At 37.8% G+C, this 18839-nt stretch overlaps 1 long non-coding RNA gene across 1 annotated transcript in view; it reads right to left on the bottom strand.

Moving 5' to 3' along the window:
• Positions 1-1305: 1305 nt before the first annotated feature.
• LOC134484458 (uncharacterized) overlaps positions 1306-18839 on the bottom strand; it is a 23810-nt gene continuing 6276 nt past the window's right edge. The window contains exons 2-3 of the long non-coding RNA XR_010061917.1: positions 4650-4772; positions 1306-1564 (exon numbers count right to left, since the gene is read on the bottom strand). This is a non-coding gene — a long non-coding RNA (uncharacterized LOC134484458). The remainder of the gene's footprint in view (positions 1565-4649; positions 4773-18839) is intronic.

Raw genomic sequence — 18839 nt, 5'->3', positions numbered from 1 at the left:
CAAACATAATGCACATAGCATTAAACATTATGCTATTAGTTTTAAATTTTAATATTTATTTTAACCTAACCTATAAAGTAACAGGTTGCCTTATGTTATGTTTGTAGACATTCAACCTCATCCTCGATTCCTCAGTTCTTTGTTCCCACCTGCCCTATGTCCCTCACCACTTATACTAGTCTCTCTTTAATATTCTTACTTCTACATTCATATCCCACATGTTCAATATCTTACATACCACACCGTTTAAAACCTTACTCTCTAATCTCTGCCACCTATTCCAGTTAAATGAACTCAAACCACCCACAGCTTCACATAAATACAAGTATGTTAAAAGGAGATTCTTTGATCTATATGAGAAAGGACACATGGTATTTGTCTTTCTGAGTCTTTGTTACCTTACTCGGTATATTTTCTAGTTACATCTATTTTCCTGAATCCATCATTGCTTAGTTTTCCTAGGGGAGAATGAAGTACCATTGTGTATATTGTGACATTCTCATGTATCTAGGTAACAATGAACATTCTTTATTATTCTCAATAAAACAGCAATAGATTTCTTTTTGAATAACGATGAGAAAGCTCAGATAGAGAAGTCAAGATTAATTACTAACAAACTAAGAAAAATCTTCAAAGATAAAAATAACGAACATATTTGCGGTTATATTAACTAGTGTAGTGTATGTTAAAGTTAATAAAGGATGTGCTATTTTTAATATTTTTATACTAACTAAATGTAGAATATTCAATAATTTAGAGAATGCTTATATAATTGTCCAACACTAAGTTGTATTTCCGCTACAAATTTAATCTTTTTATAAAATATTTTGGATATATATATATATATATATAATTCCTTCAAAATAAAAAAACATTTATAAGTTACTGTCATAAAATTCAATAACAACACTAAAGACCAATTATATGAATAACCAACAGATTAGCAGTTATTGCAAAGCTCTCCAGTTAAAATAAGAGATTTAGAAAAGAGATAGTTTTTTAATAGAAATGCACATGTCAAACAAGATACAATAAAATCCTGAAACTCTACTAAGATGGTTACTATGCAATCCTATGTTCTAAGGTTTCATCAACAATCATGGTACATGAAGAGAAGATATATAACAGAAAAATAAATTCATGTTTAACATAGTAACTTTCTTCATAAAACCCAAGCAGACATTTCTCTCTTTTTTTTTTTTTTTTGCTTAAAAAGTATATACAAAGCACACGGCTTTTGATTATAACACTAATATTTCAAAACTATCATTAAATATGTAAAAATCTTAATACAAAACCCAGAGTTTTCAGAGCAACCATACAAATTTAAGAAGGAAAAGAAAACATTTTTAAGTACATAGATATGCGTAATGAAGTCCGCAGCTAACCAGTAACAGACAGGTCAAAATTATTGTTCTATATATTCCATAGAATACTCTCTCCCAGTTCATTGTTCCTTACCTTATGTTTTCCTTATCTTTTTCTGTTCCTTATCTTCTGAGAGTAGGTGGCATTTCTCACAAAATTAGTTCAAATCATGTGATCTTCACTCCAACAAAAGAAGCTGTTTACATTAGAGGAAAACCAATTAAAGGTTCTCATTTTTATTGTGCAAAATTTTATATTTGATTTTGTATGCTTAATATGCTTCTACACCTTAGTGATGACCATTCTAGATTGGCCTGAAATCCACCATTCTTAATACACACTGTAAATGTCCTTTAGCTAATCACAGAAAAACCTTCAAAGTGTATTTACATATGTTTATTTAATAGAAATTCAGCGTATAGTTTAAGGGGAATAGTGATGGGAAACATGTTTTCATACATTTTCGGTGCCTTCACATTATTTAATAGCTAAGAAATTTCATAAGAATCAAGATAAAATTATTAACATCTTACTAAAATAAAATGAGAATTTTTTCTTTGTATAATACAGAACTTATTCTTGAACATTTTTGAGACTGTGTTTCTTTTATATCCCTGGCAGTACCAGAACACACTCTCTGTCTCTGTCTCTGTCTCTGTCTCTGTCTCTGTCTCTGTCTCTGTCTCTGTCTCTGTCTGTCTGTCTCTCTCTCTTTCTCTCTCTCTGTACACTAAGCTGGCCTCAAACTTAGAGTTCTGCCTGCTTCTGTTTCCCAGTGCTAAGATTAAAGGCCTGTGCCAACACACCCCGTGCTTTTCTACATCTTTAACAAGCTCTTGTCTGATTATATTCCAAATCATATGAAGTTAGTTCCCTAAAGTAATCTAGAAGAAATCCAATACCAAAAATATATTTTGCACACCTAAATCCCTCATCCCCAAGTTTCTGATTGATCTAGTCACATAGCAAGCTCTCTGAAGGAACTGAAAGCAACAAATTTTTGCTTTCATTACAGCAATAAAGAAAAGGTCTGTTCACTGCACAATCTCATGATATCACGGAACAATTCTTCCAATACTACAAAGTGAAATCTTATAATGTCTCCTTTACCTGAAGCCACAGTTTCTTACCTTCTATTTGGTTGTGCTAACTGTCACCACCATTTCATTATAACCAGGTTGAACCCAAAGGTATTCCCTGCCCCAAGAATCCATTTCTACTATTGACATATTCAGTCATGTTCAGTTAAATTTAAGCACTGACCACACAAAAGTGAGGATTTGGAAAATAACCAACAGAAACATAGGAAGAAGTGCTACAAAAATAAATTTATACCGAATAAATAATCAAAATGTGTTCTACTTGTTGTAACACAACATCTTTCCCTTTTCATTGTATTGATTGGTTCTGGGTATATTCACAAGCCAAGAAAATTGTATTTAAGCAAGGAAACAACTTGTGAGATTTAGTTCTCTCTATTATATAGACTATGAAGACTAAAATTAGATATCAATGCTTAATAGAAAGCAATTTTACATGTTGTGTCATTTCACTGTTTCACAGATTTTTTTTTTTGGTATATTTGAAAAAGTATAACTAAATCTTGTTATACAATATTTTTCCCACACCATTTCAGTTTCTACTTTAACTCTGAGTAATAAGTTCAAGTGGGATCTGATTACATATATTGGTCCCATACGTATTTCTGTAAAAATTATAAGGTAAAGTTTTATATGCTAGAAAGTACACTTTTGGGACTACATTATTCTGGAAATTTAGTTCATCTTTTTTCATTAGTTTTCTCTGAATGAGTATTATTTACTAATTTGTTTTAAATTTTTAGAAGTATTGTGTGTGTTTGTTTGTGTGTGTGTGTGTGAGTGTGCCTGTGTGAGTATACATACATACATATATATGTATCTTTGATAATTCAAATATAATAAGACCAGAGAAAGTATCTTGAGTGTTATTGATAATTTATGAACAGAGTGAATTTTTGTATATGCTGTATATATAACCTTGAAAATATATACTGTATATTTTTTTCAAAAGCAGTGTTTAAATATGTATACAACATCAAGCATACTAATTGCAGTTTTAGCTTTTTCCACACTAATTTTATCTATTTAGATGTCTAGAAAGAAATACATGGAAGCATGAATCATCTCTTAACTTCAAATGTAGGTAGACTCAATGATATATCTTGCCTTTGTACATGATTGCTCAACTTTACTTCATAAATTATATATTTAATTTGCTCTATTTATGTTAGAAAGTTGTGGCACATGGCTTTTGTAATATGTGGCACATTGTATATATGTATTCGTTGATAACTTCCTTCTGTCAACAAACATTAAGAATAAATGATTTATAAACATTATTACAAAATCTAAGATCACTCAGTTTCTTCCATAATCAAATATCAAAATGCATAAATATCAGAAGAATTTCCTGATTTTGACTCTTAACAGAAATATTTGATGTACCATTCCTATAAACATATTTTGATATTATACATTAAAATTTCTTCAAGTAGTTTAAATATTAATAAAGGTAAGTATAATCATATTGTTAGTATATTTGAATCACAAATGATTTCAGTATTTTACACAGCCAAATATTCATAAACATGTAATTTTACACCTGGATTCCATAAACGTGCATTTATATATCTCCACTCAAAATCAGCTGAGTCCAACTTACACGCATTGTCACAATTACACTCTTACACACACACACATGCATTCATTCTTGTAATTACATACTTAACCAGACATCCTTACTTACATATGCATAGGGAGCAAAAGACCAAGCACCAGTGCAGAAAGATGAGTTCCAATCTTTATTACATAGAGAAAGAAATCACTTCTAACTTTTTAAAGCTAAGTGAATTAAACCCAAGTTTGCAAGAGAAAAGGCTTGTTCCTTTTAATAAAAGTAAGCCTGCATTGCTATTAAGAAATGACCAGGGTTGGGGATTTAGCTCAGTGGTAGAGCACTTGCCTAGCAACCGCAAGGCCCTGGGTTCAGTCCCCAGCTCCAACAAAAAGAAAAAAAGAAAAAAAAAAGAAAAAAAAAAAGAAATTACCAGTTCTGTCCCATGGTAAGGAGAAACCTGCCTGCACCTTCTGTTCTTTCCAGCTTCTTCTCTTTTACTCTTCTCCTCTGCATTCTGCAGATTGCTCTCTTATGTTACCCATAGTCTCTAAGTTGTTCCTCTCTACATTTCTTATCAGTCCAGATATTTTTGGCTCAGTTCTACTAAGCTCAGTTCTCCTTACCTCAAAGCTGACTTTTCAGCTCTGCCCATCTCCAGCTCAGTCCATCTGTCTCTGTCCTTCCAGTTCAGTCCTTCTCTCTCAGTCCTTCTGTGTGTCTTCTCTTTCTCCTCAGCACTTAAACATCTTTCAGAATACATGATCCCATGTTACAATGTTCATCACAAGTTCATATGAAAGATCAAAGCGTAAATTGAAATATAATTTACAACCGAGAATTTTTTTTTCTTTTTTCTTTTTTTCGGAGCTGGGGACCGAACCCAGGGCCTTGTGCTCGCTAGGCAAGCGATCTACCGCTGAGCTAAATCCCAACCCCCAACCGAGAATTTTTACATGAATATCCATCAGGAGTAATTATCTAGCTAAGCATTCATCACCAGTGTCAGCTCCACAGGCTCACTGAAGATCCAAAACTATAGTTGTTAGTGAAGTTATATATAGATAAACCAAGTCAATATCTTATCCTCTGTCCTTGCACATGCAACAACTTGTTTGTTCTCTTTTTATGACTCTTGATAACTGTATTGCGACCTCTTGGAATGTGTTCTGAGTAGGAGAAAGTCTGTTTACTATCTCAGAACACATAACTGGTGACACCTGGGACACCGGCAGAATTTTCACTGCAATTTTGACTATTAGAAAGGGACTTATACGGGTTGGGGATTTAGCTCAATGGTAGAGTGCTTGCCTACTGAGCGCAAATTCCTGGTTTCAGTCTCAGCTCTGAAAAAAAGAAAAAGAAAAAAGAAAAATAAAGAGACTTATAGTAGTCCCACTATAAAATAGCTTAATAACCATTGATATAATTTTCTGAATTATTGTAGAATCATTAGTAAGACTAAAGAATTCATCTATTTGTCTGTATAGCATCACTACGGGACAGTACAACTTCATAGGACTGCAGAGATCTGTTCCAAAGGGGTGTGCTATTACTCAATGATTGTTATATATGTCTAATAATAACAACAGGAATAGCATTTTAGTAGTGTAAACTTTACCAAAATGAATCCCTTACAACTTTGCTTAATAAGGGCGAACCAGTTGTAGATTATAAAATAATCTGAAGCTGTCTATCTCAGGATGATCAACTGCTAGTTATTAGCTTGTCCTGTTATGACTCCTGACACTTTTTTCTCAGTCCTACATGGTACCTTCTCCAAAACTGACAATATGATCCATCACAAAACAGGCCTCAACAGATACAAGAAGATTGAATTAATCCCATGCATCCTATGAGATCACTACAGACTAAGAATGGTCTTCAATAACAAAAAGAACAACCAAAGTCCCACATATACATGGTAGCTGAGGAATGATTTACTCAATGAGAACTTGTTCAAGGAAGAAATAAAGAAAAAAATTAAAGACATTTTAGATTTTAATGTAAATGAAGGCATAACTTGGGAACACAAAAAAGCAATGCAAGAGGAAAACTCATAGCTCTGAGAGCCTCCAGAAACAAACAGGAGCTATGATACACTAGTAGTTTGACAGAACACCTGAAATCTCAGAACCGATAAAAATCCAAATACACCAAGAGGACTAGACAGCAGGGAATAATCAAACGCAGGACTGAAATCAACCAAATAGAAATGAAAGGAATTATATAAAGGATCAACAAAAGCAGGAGCTGGATCTATGAAAAATCCAATAATAGGTAAATCCTTTATATTCAAATTAAAAATAACAAAATCAGAAATGAAATAAAGATATAACCATGGAAAGTGAGGAAACTCAAAAATTATCAGGTCCTACTTTAAAGCCTATACTTAACAAAATGGGAAAGTAAGGATTCAATGGATAAATTTCTAGACAGATATAAGGTACCAAAGTTGAATCAGGATCAGATAAATCATCTAAATGCTCCCATAACTCGTAAAGTAGTAGAAGCAGTCATTAAATGTCTCCCAACCAAAAGATCCCAGGACAAGAAAGGTTTAGTACAGAATTCTCTCAGACCTTCATAGAAAACCTAATACCAATATTCTCCAAACTATTCCACAAACTAGAAATAGAAGGAACACTACACAATTCCTTCTCTGATGCCACAGTTATGCTTATAAGTAAACCAAACACCCAACAAAGAAAGAGATTTTCAGACCAATTAATTCATGAATATCCCTGCAAAAATTCTCAGTAAATTTCTTCAAGCCAAATCCAAGAACACATGAAAACAATGATCCAAGTAGGCTTCATCCCAGAGGTACAGGGATGGTTCAATATACAGAACCTGATCACTAATCAAACTAATCCCACTATAAAAACAAATTCAAAGAAAACCAAACAAGCAATCATTTCATTAGATGCTGAGAAACCATTTTACAGAACCTACCCCTTCATGTTGAAAGTCTTGGAAATATCAGAAATTCAAGGACCATACTGAACTCAATAAAAGCAATATGCAGCAAACCAGTAGCCAACATCAAACTAAATGGAGAGAAACTTAATGCGTTCCCACTAAAATCAGGAACTAGACAACGATACCCACTCTCTCCCTACATATTCAATATAGTATTCAAAGCCCTAGTCAGAGTAAACAGAAAACAAATGGATGTAAGGGGATACATATTGCAAAGGAAATATTCAAAATGTCACTATATGCAGATGATGTGACCCGACAAATTCCACCCATGAATTTCTAAGCCAGATAAACAAATTTAGCAGAGTGGCAGAATTTAAAATTGATTCAAACAAATCAGTAGCCTTCCTGTGCTCAAAAGAGAAATAGGCTGAGAAAGAAATTACAGAAATGACACCCTTGTAAATAGTCAAAAAGCTTATAAAATACCTCTGTGTGACTCTAACCAAGCAAGTGAAAGATATACATGACAAGAACACAAGTGTCTGAAGAAATAAATTGAAGAAGATCTCAGAAATTAGAAAGATCTCCCACGTTCGTGTATTGGCAGGATTAATATGGTTAAAAATGGCCATCTTGAAGAAAGCAATCTACAGATTCAATGCAATCCCCATCAACATTCCAAATGAGTTCTTCAGAGACATAGAAATGGCAGTTTGCAAATTTATATGGAATAAAAGAAATCCCAAGATAGAGAAAACTATTCTGAAAAATAAAAGCATTTTGGGGAAATTGCCATCCCTGAGCTCAAGTTGTATTACAGAGCAATGGTGATGAAAAACTGTATTGTATTGGTATTGAGACAGGCAGGTAGAACAATGGAATAGAATGTAAGACCCAGAAATGAACCCACACAGCTATGGCCACTTGATAATTGACAAAGGATCTAAAACTACCCAGTGGAAAAAAAGATAGCATTTTTTAAAAATTGTGCTGTTTCAACTGAAGTGCAGAATGTAGAAGAATGCAAATCAATCCATTCTTATCTCCTTGTACAAAGCTCAAGTAAAAGTGGATTAAAGAACTCCACAAAAACCAGATCCACTGAAACTAATTGATGAAAAGCAGGGAAAAGCCTCAAACACATTGGTACTGGGGAAAATTTCCTCAATAGAACACCAAAGGTTTTTGTTCTAAGATCAAAAATTGAAAAATGAAACTTCATAAAATTTCAAAGTTTCTCTAAGGCAAAGGACACTGTTATTACTTCCATACAGCAACTAACAGATTGGGAAAAGATCTTTACCAATCCTATATCCGATGGAGCGGTAATATCCAATATATACAAAAATTCAATAACCTATCCTCCAGAGAATCAAATAACACTATTTAATAGAGGGCTACATTTCTAAACAAAAATTCTCAACTGATGAATATTGAATGGGTGAGAAGCACCTAGAAATGTTCAACATCCTTACTCATTGGGGAAATGCAAATCAAAACAATCCTGAGATTTTACCTCATACCAGTCAGAATGGCTAAGTTAAAAAAGTCAGGTGATAACAGACTCTGGTAAGGATGTGGAGAGAAAGGAACACTCCGTCACTGGAAATTGCAAGCTCTTAAAACCACCCTGGAATCCAGGCTGGAGGTTCTTCAGAAAATTGAACATAGTATTTACTACCTGAGGACCCAGCTGTACCATTGGATTGCATATACTCAAAACTTGCTCCAACCTACAACAATGTTCATAGCAGCCTTATTTATAACAGACAGAAGCTGTAAAGAACCCAGATGTCCCTCACAAGAGGAACAGATTGATATAATGTGGTACATTTACCCAATGGTGTGGTATGCAGCTATTAAAAAGAATGACTTCATGAAATTCATAGGGATATGGATGAAACTAGAAAATATAATCCTGAGTAATGTAACACATACACAAATAGATGCACATAGCATGCACTCACTAGTAAGTGAAAATTAGCCCAGGAGCTCATAATATCCACCATAAACTCATATGCACGCTGAAGCTTAACAAGAAAGGACAAAGGGGGATTGCTTCAATCCCAATTAGAAGGGTTAAGAAAATTATCATGGGAGTCAGATGAAGGAAGGACCCTGTGTGGGAGAGGGGGTGAAATAGAAAAATAGGAGAACAGGATAAGATGTGGGAAGAAACAGGAGAGAAGAACAGAGGACCAGGAGAATGAGTATAGAGAGAAGGAACACTGGAGGATGGGGGTAACCTCTAGGATGTCCCATATGACAGGTTCCATGGACCCAATAGTGATGACATTGGCCAACATCAACAACAACATTGAAATTGAATCTGAAGACACCACCTCCAGTAGATAGACAGGGACCCCAGTGTAAGGATGGGACCACTCACCCATCTCAAATACATTCAGAGTAATCCCTGTCTAATGGAAATGCAGGGGCAAAAATGGTGCAGAGGCTGAAAGAAAGGCCATCCAGAGATCTGCAGACACGAACATGGACACTGTTGCTGCTGCTGATATATGCTTGCAAACAGGAGTCTGATGTGCCTGTCCTCTGAGAGGCTTTGCCAATACCTGACTGAGACAGATGCAGATATTCACAGCCAACCATTGAACTGAGCCTAGAGATCCCAATGGAAGATGTAGGGGAAGGGCTGAAGGAGCTGAAGTGGATTGTTATTAGAGGTAGAACAACAGTATCAATTAACCAGACCCCTCAGGGCTCCCATGGACCTAACCACCAACCATTGAATATACATGTTCTGGTACCCTACATATGTGGCAGAGAACTGACTCATCTCACATCAGTGGAAGGGGAAACACTTCGTCCTTTAGATGCTTGATGTCCCAGAGAAGAGCTATTCTAGAGGGGTGAGGTAAGAACGAATGGGGGTGTTGGGGATGCATGCTCTTAGAGACAAAGAGGAAGAGTATGTGGTGATGGAGTCTATTGAGGGGGACCAGAAAGGGGGTAATAATTGAAATGCAAAGAAATACAATTGTTACTAATACTAGTAATAAAGGCAACTGCATATGATGTCAAGAGACATTTAGAATTTCAATATATGTGATTAGAGAAAATACTTTCCATTGTGTAGCATACTCAATATTTCAAAAATGTCATCACGGAAAGAATATTAAGAGCTTTAGGACAAGCAAAAATAGTGAGTGATACATCAAGGCTGAAGCATCACTGTAACACCTGGAACTCACATGGAATTCTAATATCAATCCCATGCATTCCATGCTCTATACAAATCCTATCACATGTTCATTCCCTAACACAATCCACCAGTGATTTTCTAGTCCCTGCAGTCTCTGAGGATCAAGGGTCTGGATCAACCTTTCCCATTCGGTTATGAGGCTCCAAGACACATCACTGCACTACTGATGGCCTCTGGTCAGAGGGATCTACCGTGTTATAAGAGTCGCATGACCGCACAGTCTCTTAAGCACCCCTTGCCCTTTCCATTCATGTTGCTCCTTCCAGAATCCCTTGCCTTGGCCCCTGACAGTGGGCACAAGAGCAGATAGCACTCTGGACACAAAGGAAGAGAGTCGACAGGGTTCCTCCTCATTCAGAAAGCGAGCATGATCGCCCCGCTACTACAAGCAGAACTGACAAGTGACGCAGCTCCTGACTGGCCCATGCAGACCTCGCGACTGCCCTGGGCAGACCTCGCGACTACCCTGGGCAGACCTCGAAACTGTCCCGTGCAGACCTTGCTACTGCCCCATGCAGACCTCGCTACTTCCCTGTGCAAACTCGAGGAGAGCCCCTCTCGAGCTTTGGTTGTTTCCTGAGATCAACTGTCACTCGAGATTTCCCTGCTTTGCCTTCCGGACTTGTCCAAAGTTCTTGGGAGAGAGAGCCATATTCAAAGGATACAGCTCAACTGATGCTCACCATGACTCACCACTGGCAAGTACATTCACTGCCCCTTCACGTGGTAGTAGCCCATTCGTCATTTCTTGTTCAATTTCTTTAATGACTAAACGGCCAGATGTGAGGAGAGAGGCCAGAGACCCTCATCCCGGACTTTACCCTCTGACCATGCACCAGCTATTTCCAAGCCTCCTCGGCCTGGGAACCCCTTCAGTGTCTCCCAAGATGACTGCAACACCGGAGTGCAATAGGGGAATCAGTTGAAGGATTCCCAGCCTCCACAGTCTGGAAGCCCATTCAGTGTCCCCCAAGATGATTTTAACACCACACTCCAATGGGGGAAGCATTTTAAGGGTTCCTAGCCTCCACAGCCTGGAAGCCCATTCAGTTTCCCCCAAGTGGATTATAACTTCCTACCCCAATGGGGGAAGCAATTGAACACCAGAGACCCGAGCGACTTTGCTCCTCCCGGACTACTTAGACAGACTCCGGATAAGTTCAGATGCACAAAACCCTATGAAGATCAGAGAATCAAAAAACCTGATGCTCATGTTACAGAAAAGCTACAAAAACTCAAAGATCGTATAAAGGTTTCAGTCAATAGGAGGGACCTAGACCCCAGAAGGTAACTGACAGAGAAGAAGAAATGGCCAGTTACAGTTCCTCTGAGGGTTCCGGAGGGCATGAGTAATCCACTGACCAAGGATAGCAGATCACTGAGTAACCCATGATCAGGGATACCAGAAGATCTGGTTTACATCCTGCTACCCGAAAAAGAGTGGCCTTATCTTTAGTGCCCATTCTTGGGAAGATGAAAAAAATCAAAAGAAAAGCAGGTTATGTCTACTGGGTTTGAAGAACATGTGGACTATGACGAGTTGATAGCCAGAGTGCCTGCAACATCTACAAAACACAGTTCTGGAGAGAACAGAGAAAGACTCAAAGGAGATCACACTGTCCCTGGGCGACCATCTGCTGACTCTTCCACTGACAAACTGGGACAGGTAATTTCCCCACACATTCCAGGTTCCCAACATCCTTCCCTATCTAGACATGGAGAACATGGAGACATTTTTCCCCAAGATGTTCCTACCCATCCAGGACTTTCTGGAAATATCCAAATGGTTCCAATGTTCCATAGGGTTATTCCACACTTGCCCAGGTGTCCAAAATACTTTCCACAGATCCTGAATGGAAAATCATTCATTTTCCTCTTCCGGAGGGAGTGTCTTTTTTTCTTCCATCTTTATTAAGTTGGGTATTTCTTATTTATATTTCAAATGTTATTCCCTTTCCTGGTTTCCAGGTTAACATCTCCCTAGGACCTCCGATTCCCCTTCTATAGGGGTGTTCCTCTCCGGATTCATCCGCACATTACTGCCCTTTTCCCAACAATGCCATTCACTGGGGGTTCCGTCTTGGGAGGACCGAAGACTTCCCCTTCCACTGGTGCCCCTAATAGGCATTCATTGATACCTGTGAATTTGGAGCCCAGATCAGTTCATGTATAGGCTTTAGGTAGTGGCTTAGTCAGTGGAAGCTCTGGTTGGTTGGCATTTTTGTTCTGTTTGTGTCTCAAGCCCATTAGCTCTTTCATGGCTTGCTCTGATTCCTTTAGCAGAGGTCGCGCTCTCAGTACAGTGGTTTGCTGCTGACATTTGCCTAAGTATTTTCTACATTCTGGCTGTGTCTCTCATGAGAGATATACATCTGGTACCTGTCAGCCTGCATTTCTTTGCTTCATCCATCTTACCTAGTTTGCTGGCTGTATATGTATGGGCCACATGTGGGGCAGGCTCTGAGTGGGTGTTCCTTCTGCCCCTGTTCTACAATTTGCTTCCCTTTTCCCTGACAAGGGTATTCTTGTTCCCCTTTTAAAGAAGGACTGAAGCATTCACATGTTGGTCATCCTTCTTGACATTCATGTGTTCTGTACATCTAGGATAATTCGAGCATGTGGGCTAGTAGCAGTTACCAAAGAGTGCATACCATGTGTGTTTTTATGTGATTGGATTACCCCACTAAGGATGATATTTTCCAGTTCCATTCATTTGCCTATGAATTTCATTAAGGCATTGTTTTTGATAGCTGAGTAATATTCCATTGTGTAGATGAACCACATATTTTCTGTATCCATTTCTCTGTTGAAGGCATCTGGGTTCTTTCCAGCTTCTGGCTAGTATAAATAAGGCTGCTATGAACATAATGGAGCATGTGTCTTTGTTATATGTAGGGACATCTTTTGGGTATATGCCCAAGAGAGGTATAGCTGGGTCCTTAGGTAGTTCAATGTCCAATTTTCTGAGGAACCTCCTAATTGATTTCCAGAATGGTTGGACCAGTATGCAATCCCACCAACAATGGAGGAGTGTTCCTCTTTCTCCACATCCTCGCCAGCGTCTTCTGTCAGCTGAGTTTTTGATCTTAGCCATTCTCACTGGTGTGAGGTGAAATCTCAGGGTTGTTTTGATTTGCATTTCCCTTTTGACTAAAGATGTTGAACATTTCTTTAGGTCTTTCTCTGCCATTCGTTATTCCTCAGCTATGAATTCTTTGTTTTGCTCTGAAGCCCATTTTTCAATAGGGTTATTTGTCTCGTGCAGTATAACTTCATGTGTTCTTTGTATATTTTGGATATAAGGCCTCTATCTGTTGTAGGATTGGTAAAGATCTTTTTTCAGTCGGTTGATTGCCATTTTGTCTTAAGAACAGTGTCCTCTGTCTTACAGAAACTTTGCGGTTTTATGAGACAGCATTTGTCGATTCTTGATCTTAAAACATGAGCCTTTGGTGTTTTGTTCAGGAAATTTTCTCCAGTGCGCATGTGTTCAAGATGCTTCCCCACTTTTTCTTCTGTTAGTTTGAGTGTATCTGGTTTGAAGTCGAGGTCCTTGATCCAGTTGGACTTTAGCTTTTTACAGGGCAGTAAGATTGGATCAATTTGCCTTCTTCTACATACTGACCTCCAGTTGAACCAGCACCACTTGTTGAAAATGCTATCTTTTTTTCCATTGGATGGTTTTGGCTCTTTCTCAAAAATTAAGTGACCATGGGTTTATGGGTTCATTTCTGGGTCTTCAATTCTATTCCACTGGTTGATTCGCCTGGATCTGTCTCAATGCCATACAGTTTTTATCACTCTTGCTCTGTAAAAATTCTTGAGTTCAGGGATAGTGATTCCCAAGGAACTCCTTTTATTGTTGACTATAGTTTTAGTTATTCATTGTTTTTTGTTATTCCAGATGAAATTATGAATTGTTCTGTCTAACTCTATGAAGAATTGGATTGGAATTTTGATGGGGATTGGAATGAATCTGTAGGTTGCTTTTAGTATAATTGCCATTTTTACTGTATTATTCCTGCCAGTCCATGAGCATGGGAGATCTTTCCCTCTTCTGAAATCTCCTTCACTTTCTTCAGAGACTTGAGATTCTGCTCATATGCTCATATCTTTTACTTGCTTGGATAAATCATGCTGAGATATTTTATATTACTTGGGGCTATTGGGAAGGGTGTCATGTCCCCAGTTTCTTTCTCCGTTTGTTTAGCTTTTGTGCAGAGTTAGTTTTATACCCAGCCACTTTGCTGAAATTGTTTATCAGGCTCAGTAATTATCTTGCGGAACTTTTGAGGTCACTAAGTATACTATCATATCATCTACACTCAGTGCTATTTTTACTTCTTCCTTTCCAATATATCCCTTTGACCTCCTTTTGTTGTCTGCTTCCTCTGGCTAAGACATCTTGAACTATATTGAATAAAGTGGGAGAGAGTGGACAGCCTTGTCATGTCCCTGATTTTAGTGGGACTGCTTCATGTTTCTCTTCATTTAGTTTTATGTTAGCTACTGGTTTGCTGTATATGTTTAGGAATGGTCCTTAAGTTCCTAAACTTTCCAAGACTTTTATCATGAAGGGGTGTTGAATTTTTTCAAATGCTTTCTCAGCATCTAATGATAGGATCATTGGGTTTTTATCTTTGAGTGTGATTATATAATGGATTATGTTGATGGTTTCTATATACAAAATCATCCCGGCATGCCTGGGATAAAACCTACATGATGATGATGGATGATTGTTTTGATGTGTCCTTGGACTCGGTTTGCAAGACTTTATCGAGTATTTTTGCATTGATATTCATAAGGGAATTTGCTCTGAACTTCTCTTTTTTTGTTGGGTCTTTGTGTGGTTTAGGTATAAGAGTAATTGTGGCTTCATAAAAGGAATTCGGTAGTGCTCCATCTGTTTCAATTTTGTGGAATAGTTTGGACAGTATTGGTATGAAAGGTTCTATGAATATTGGATAGATTTCTGCACTAAACCCATCTGATCCTGGACTCTTTTTGGTTGGGAGGCTTTTAATGATTGCTTGTATTTCTTAACAGTTATTGTTTGTTTAAACGGTTTTCTGTTCCTGATTTAGCTTTGGTACCTGGCATTCGTCTAGAAAATTGTCCTTTTCTCCATATTTTCAAGTTTTGTTGAATATAGGCTTTGTAGGATGATCTGATAACTTTTTTTTCAGAGCTGGCGACCGAACCCAGGGCATTGCTCTTGCTATGCAAGCGCTCTACCACTGAGCTTAATCCTGAACCACCGATATTTTTTTAATTTGTTCTGAGTCTGCTGTTATTTATCCCTTTTCATTATGATTTTGTTATTTTGGAAACACTCTGTGTGCCCTCTGGTTAGTCTGGCTATGGGTTAATGTATCCTGTTGATTTTCTCTGGAACCAGCTTTTGGTTCTGCATATTCTTTGTATTGTCCCCTTTTTTCTACGTGGTTGATTTCAGCTCAGAGTTTGATTTTTTTCCTGCCTCTACTACTCCTGCACATATTTGCTTCTTTTTGTTCTAGAGCTTTTAGGTGTGCTGTCAAGCTGCTGCTGTATGCTCTCTACTGTTTCTTTATGCAGGCACTCAGAGCTATGAGTTTTCGATTTAGCACAGCTTTCATTGTGTCCCAAGAGTTTGGGTATATTGCACCTCATTTTCACTAAATTCTTAGAATTCTTTAATTTCTTTCTTCATTTCTTCCTTGACCAAGTTATCATGGAGTAGAGCATTGTTCAACTTCCATGTGGGTGTTCTTTCCTAATTGTTATTGAAAAACAATTTTAGCCCATGGTGGTCAGGTAGGATGCACTGGATTATTGCTATCTTTCCATATTCTTTAAGGCCTGGTTTTTGACTGATTATATGATCAATTTTAAGAAAGTGCCATGAAGTGGTGAGAAGTTATATGCTTTTGTTTTATGATAGAATGTTCTGAAATATCTGTTAAGTCCATTTGGTTTATAACTTCTGTTAATCTGTCTATGTCTCTGTTTAATTTCTGTTTCCGTTATCTGTCTAATGATAAGAGTAGGGAGCTGAAATCTCCTGCTATTATTTGCAGATCAATATGTTCTTTGAGCTTTAGTAAGGTTTCTTTTATGTATGTAGGTGCCTTTGTATTTGGAGCATAGATCTTTATGATTTAGAGTTCATCTTGGTGGATTTTTCCTTTGATGAATATGAAGTGTCCTTCCTTATGCTTTTTGATGGCTTTTTTTTGAAAGATTTTATATGATATTAGAATGGTTACTCCAGCTTGCTTCTTCAGACAATTTGCTTGGAAAGAATTTTTACAGCCTTTTACTCTGAGGTAGTGTCTGTCTTTGTCTCTGAAGTGCGTTTCCTCTAGTGCAAACGCTGGGTCTTCATTACATATGCAGTTTGTCAATCTGTGTATTTTTAGTGGGAAATTGTGTCCATTGAAATTGAGAGATATTAAGGATTAGTGATGGTAACTTTCTCTTATTTTCATATTGGAGATTAGATTACGTTTGTGTGCTTCTCTTTGTTTTGTTATGAAAAGATTAATTTTTTTGCTTTATCTATGATTTTACTTGCCTCCTTATCTTGGGGTTTGCTAGTTAGAGTCCTTTGTATTACTGGGTATGTAGAAATATATTGTGTCAATTTGGTTTTGTCATGGAATATTGGTTTCTCCAGTTATGTTAATTGAGAGTTTTGCTAGATACAGTAACCTGGGCTGGTGTTTGTGTTCTCTTAGTGTTTGTATGACATCTGTCCAGGATCTTCTGACTTTCATAGTCTCTGGTGAGAATTCTTGTGGAATTCTGACAGGTTTGCCTTTATATGTTATTTAACCTTTCCCTTACTGATTTTAATATTTTATGTCTTTTGTGCATTTGATGTTTTGAATTTTATGTGATGGGATTATTCCTTTTCTGGTCCAATCTATTTGGAGTTTTGTAGGCTTTGTGTACGTTTATGGGCATCTCTTTCTTTAGATTAGCGAAGTTTTCTTCTATAATTTTGTTGAAGATATTACTGTCCCTTGATGTTCGCAGTCTTCACTCTCTTCCAAATTCTTATCCTTAGGTTTGATCTTCTCATTGTGTCCTGGATTTCCTGTATGTTTTGGGCTAGGAGCTTTTTCCATTTTACATTATCTTTCACAGTTGTGTCAATGTTTTCTATGGAATCTTCTGCTCATTAGAGTATGTGTTCTATCTCTTTTATACTGTTGGTGATTCTCACATCTATGACTCCTAGTCTCTTTCCTAGGTTTTCCGTCTCCAGGGTTGTCTTCCTTTGTGCTTTCTTTATTGTTTCTATTTCCATTTTTAATTCCAGGATGGTTTTGTTTATTTCCTTCTCCTCTTTTGTTGTTTTTCCAATAGTTCTTTTTTTATCTTTTTAATAAGCTTTATTTTTGAAACCTTGCAAATAAAAACATCACACAGCAAAATTAACCAGACTCAAACTCTACACAGCTCAGGGAACTTCTTTTCAGTGTGAACAGACATATAGAATGCAAACTGTGGTCCAGTACTTCTTTAAGGTACCTTTAATTTCCCCTTTTATGGGATTCTCCCTGTTTACTTCTGTATTTTCTATTGTCCTGTATTTTCTTAAGGGAGTTATTTATGACCTTCTTAACATCCTCCATGATTATGATAAAATGTGAACTTAAATCTAGATCTTGCTTTTCTGGAGTGTTTGGATATCCAGTGTTTGCTTTTGTGGGAGATTTGGGCTCTAAGTGAGCCTAAGTAGTCTTGATTACTCTTGTTTGAGTTCCTGTTCTTGATTCTAGCCATCAGGTTGTCTCTGGAGTTAGCTTGTCTTGCTAAATCTGACAGTGGCTTGATAGTCCTGTAGGCTCGGGTGTCAGGATGGCTGTAAACCTGTTTTCCTGTTTTCTTTTAGCCAGTTATGGGAACAGAGTATTCTGCTCTCAGCCGAGTAGTTTCTCCTGTCCACTGGCTTTAAGCTCTCCCTGTGGGCAGGAACCAGAAGGAAATTCCCATACTTCTCCTAGGTCCTTCTGTGGGGGAGGGGGTACAGAAGGCACAAGGTATTTTCCTCTTGAGTCAGGATTCTGGGGAGAGAGTAGTATCCTCTGGTTTCCCAGGAGTATCTGCTCCTCTGAAAGTCTAGTTCCCCCACCCTCTGGATTCGTGTGCAGGGAGCTATTCAACCAGTTCATTTCAGATCCAGGCAGTCTGGGACATGGTGCTCCTGCAGTTTTACTACTCTATATTCCTGGGTCCAGAAGCACTATGCACTTTGTCTGGGGCCAGAGATGTTGGTAACGGTGGGCAGACGTGGCAGTCTCTTTTCCTTGTAGGCTCAGTATTGTACACACTCCTCGGTAATCAGCTCTCTCTCCCACAGCGTCTAGGAGCAAGGAGCTCTGGGCCGGGATGACGAGTTTCAGGTGCCAGCTAGAAACTGGAAGTACCTGGTCCCAGAAGAGTTCTGCCTTTCTTTGTTCAGAGTCCACCAGTCAGGTCACTTAGAGGAGAAAAGTTGGATTCACCTCTGGTCTCAGGCCAGAAGCCGCTCCTCGGCTGAATTTCAGCTCTCTATGAAAGCCGCAAGCAGAAATGTCCTGCCCCTACTGCTCCTATGTCCCTATGCACAGGAGGCCCAGTTGGAGCCTGGTGGTTTTTTCTTGAGTCAGGAATGTGAGCAGAGTTCTCAGGGGTTTCT

Source organism: Rattus norvegicus, chromosome Y, assembly GCF_036323735.1.
Source record: "Rattus norvegicus strain BN/NHsdMcwi chromosome Y, GRCr8, whole genome shotgun sequence".
NCBI classification, from domain to species: domain Eukaryota; kingdom Metazoa; phylum Chordata; class Mammalia; order Rodentia; family Muridae; genus Rattus; species Rattus norvegicus.
Note: the sequence above shows the minus strand (reverse complement) of the source record. Positions and strands in the feature narration are given on the sequence as shown.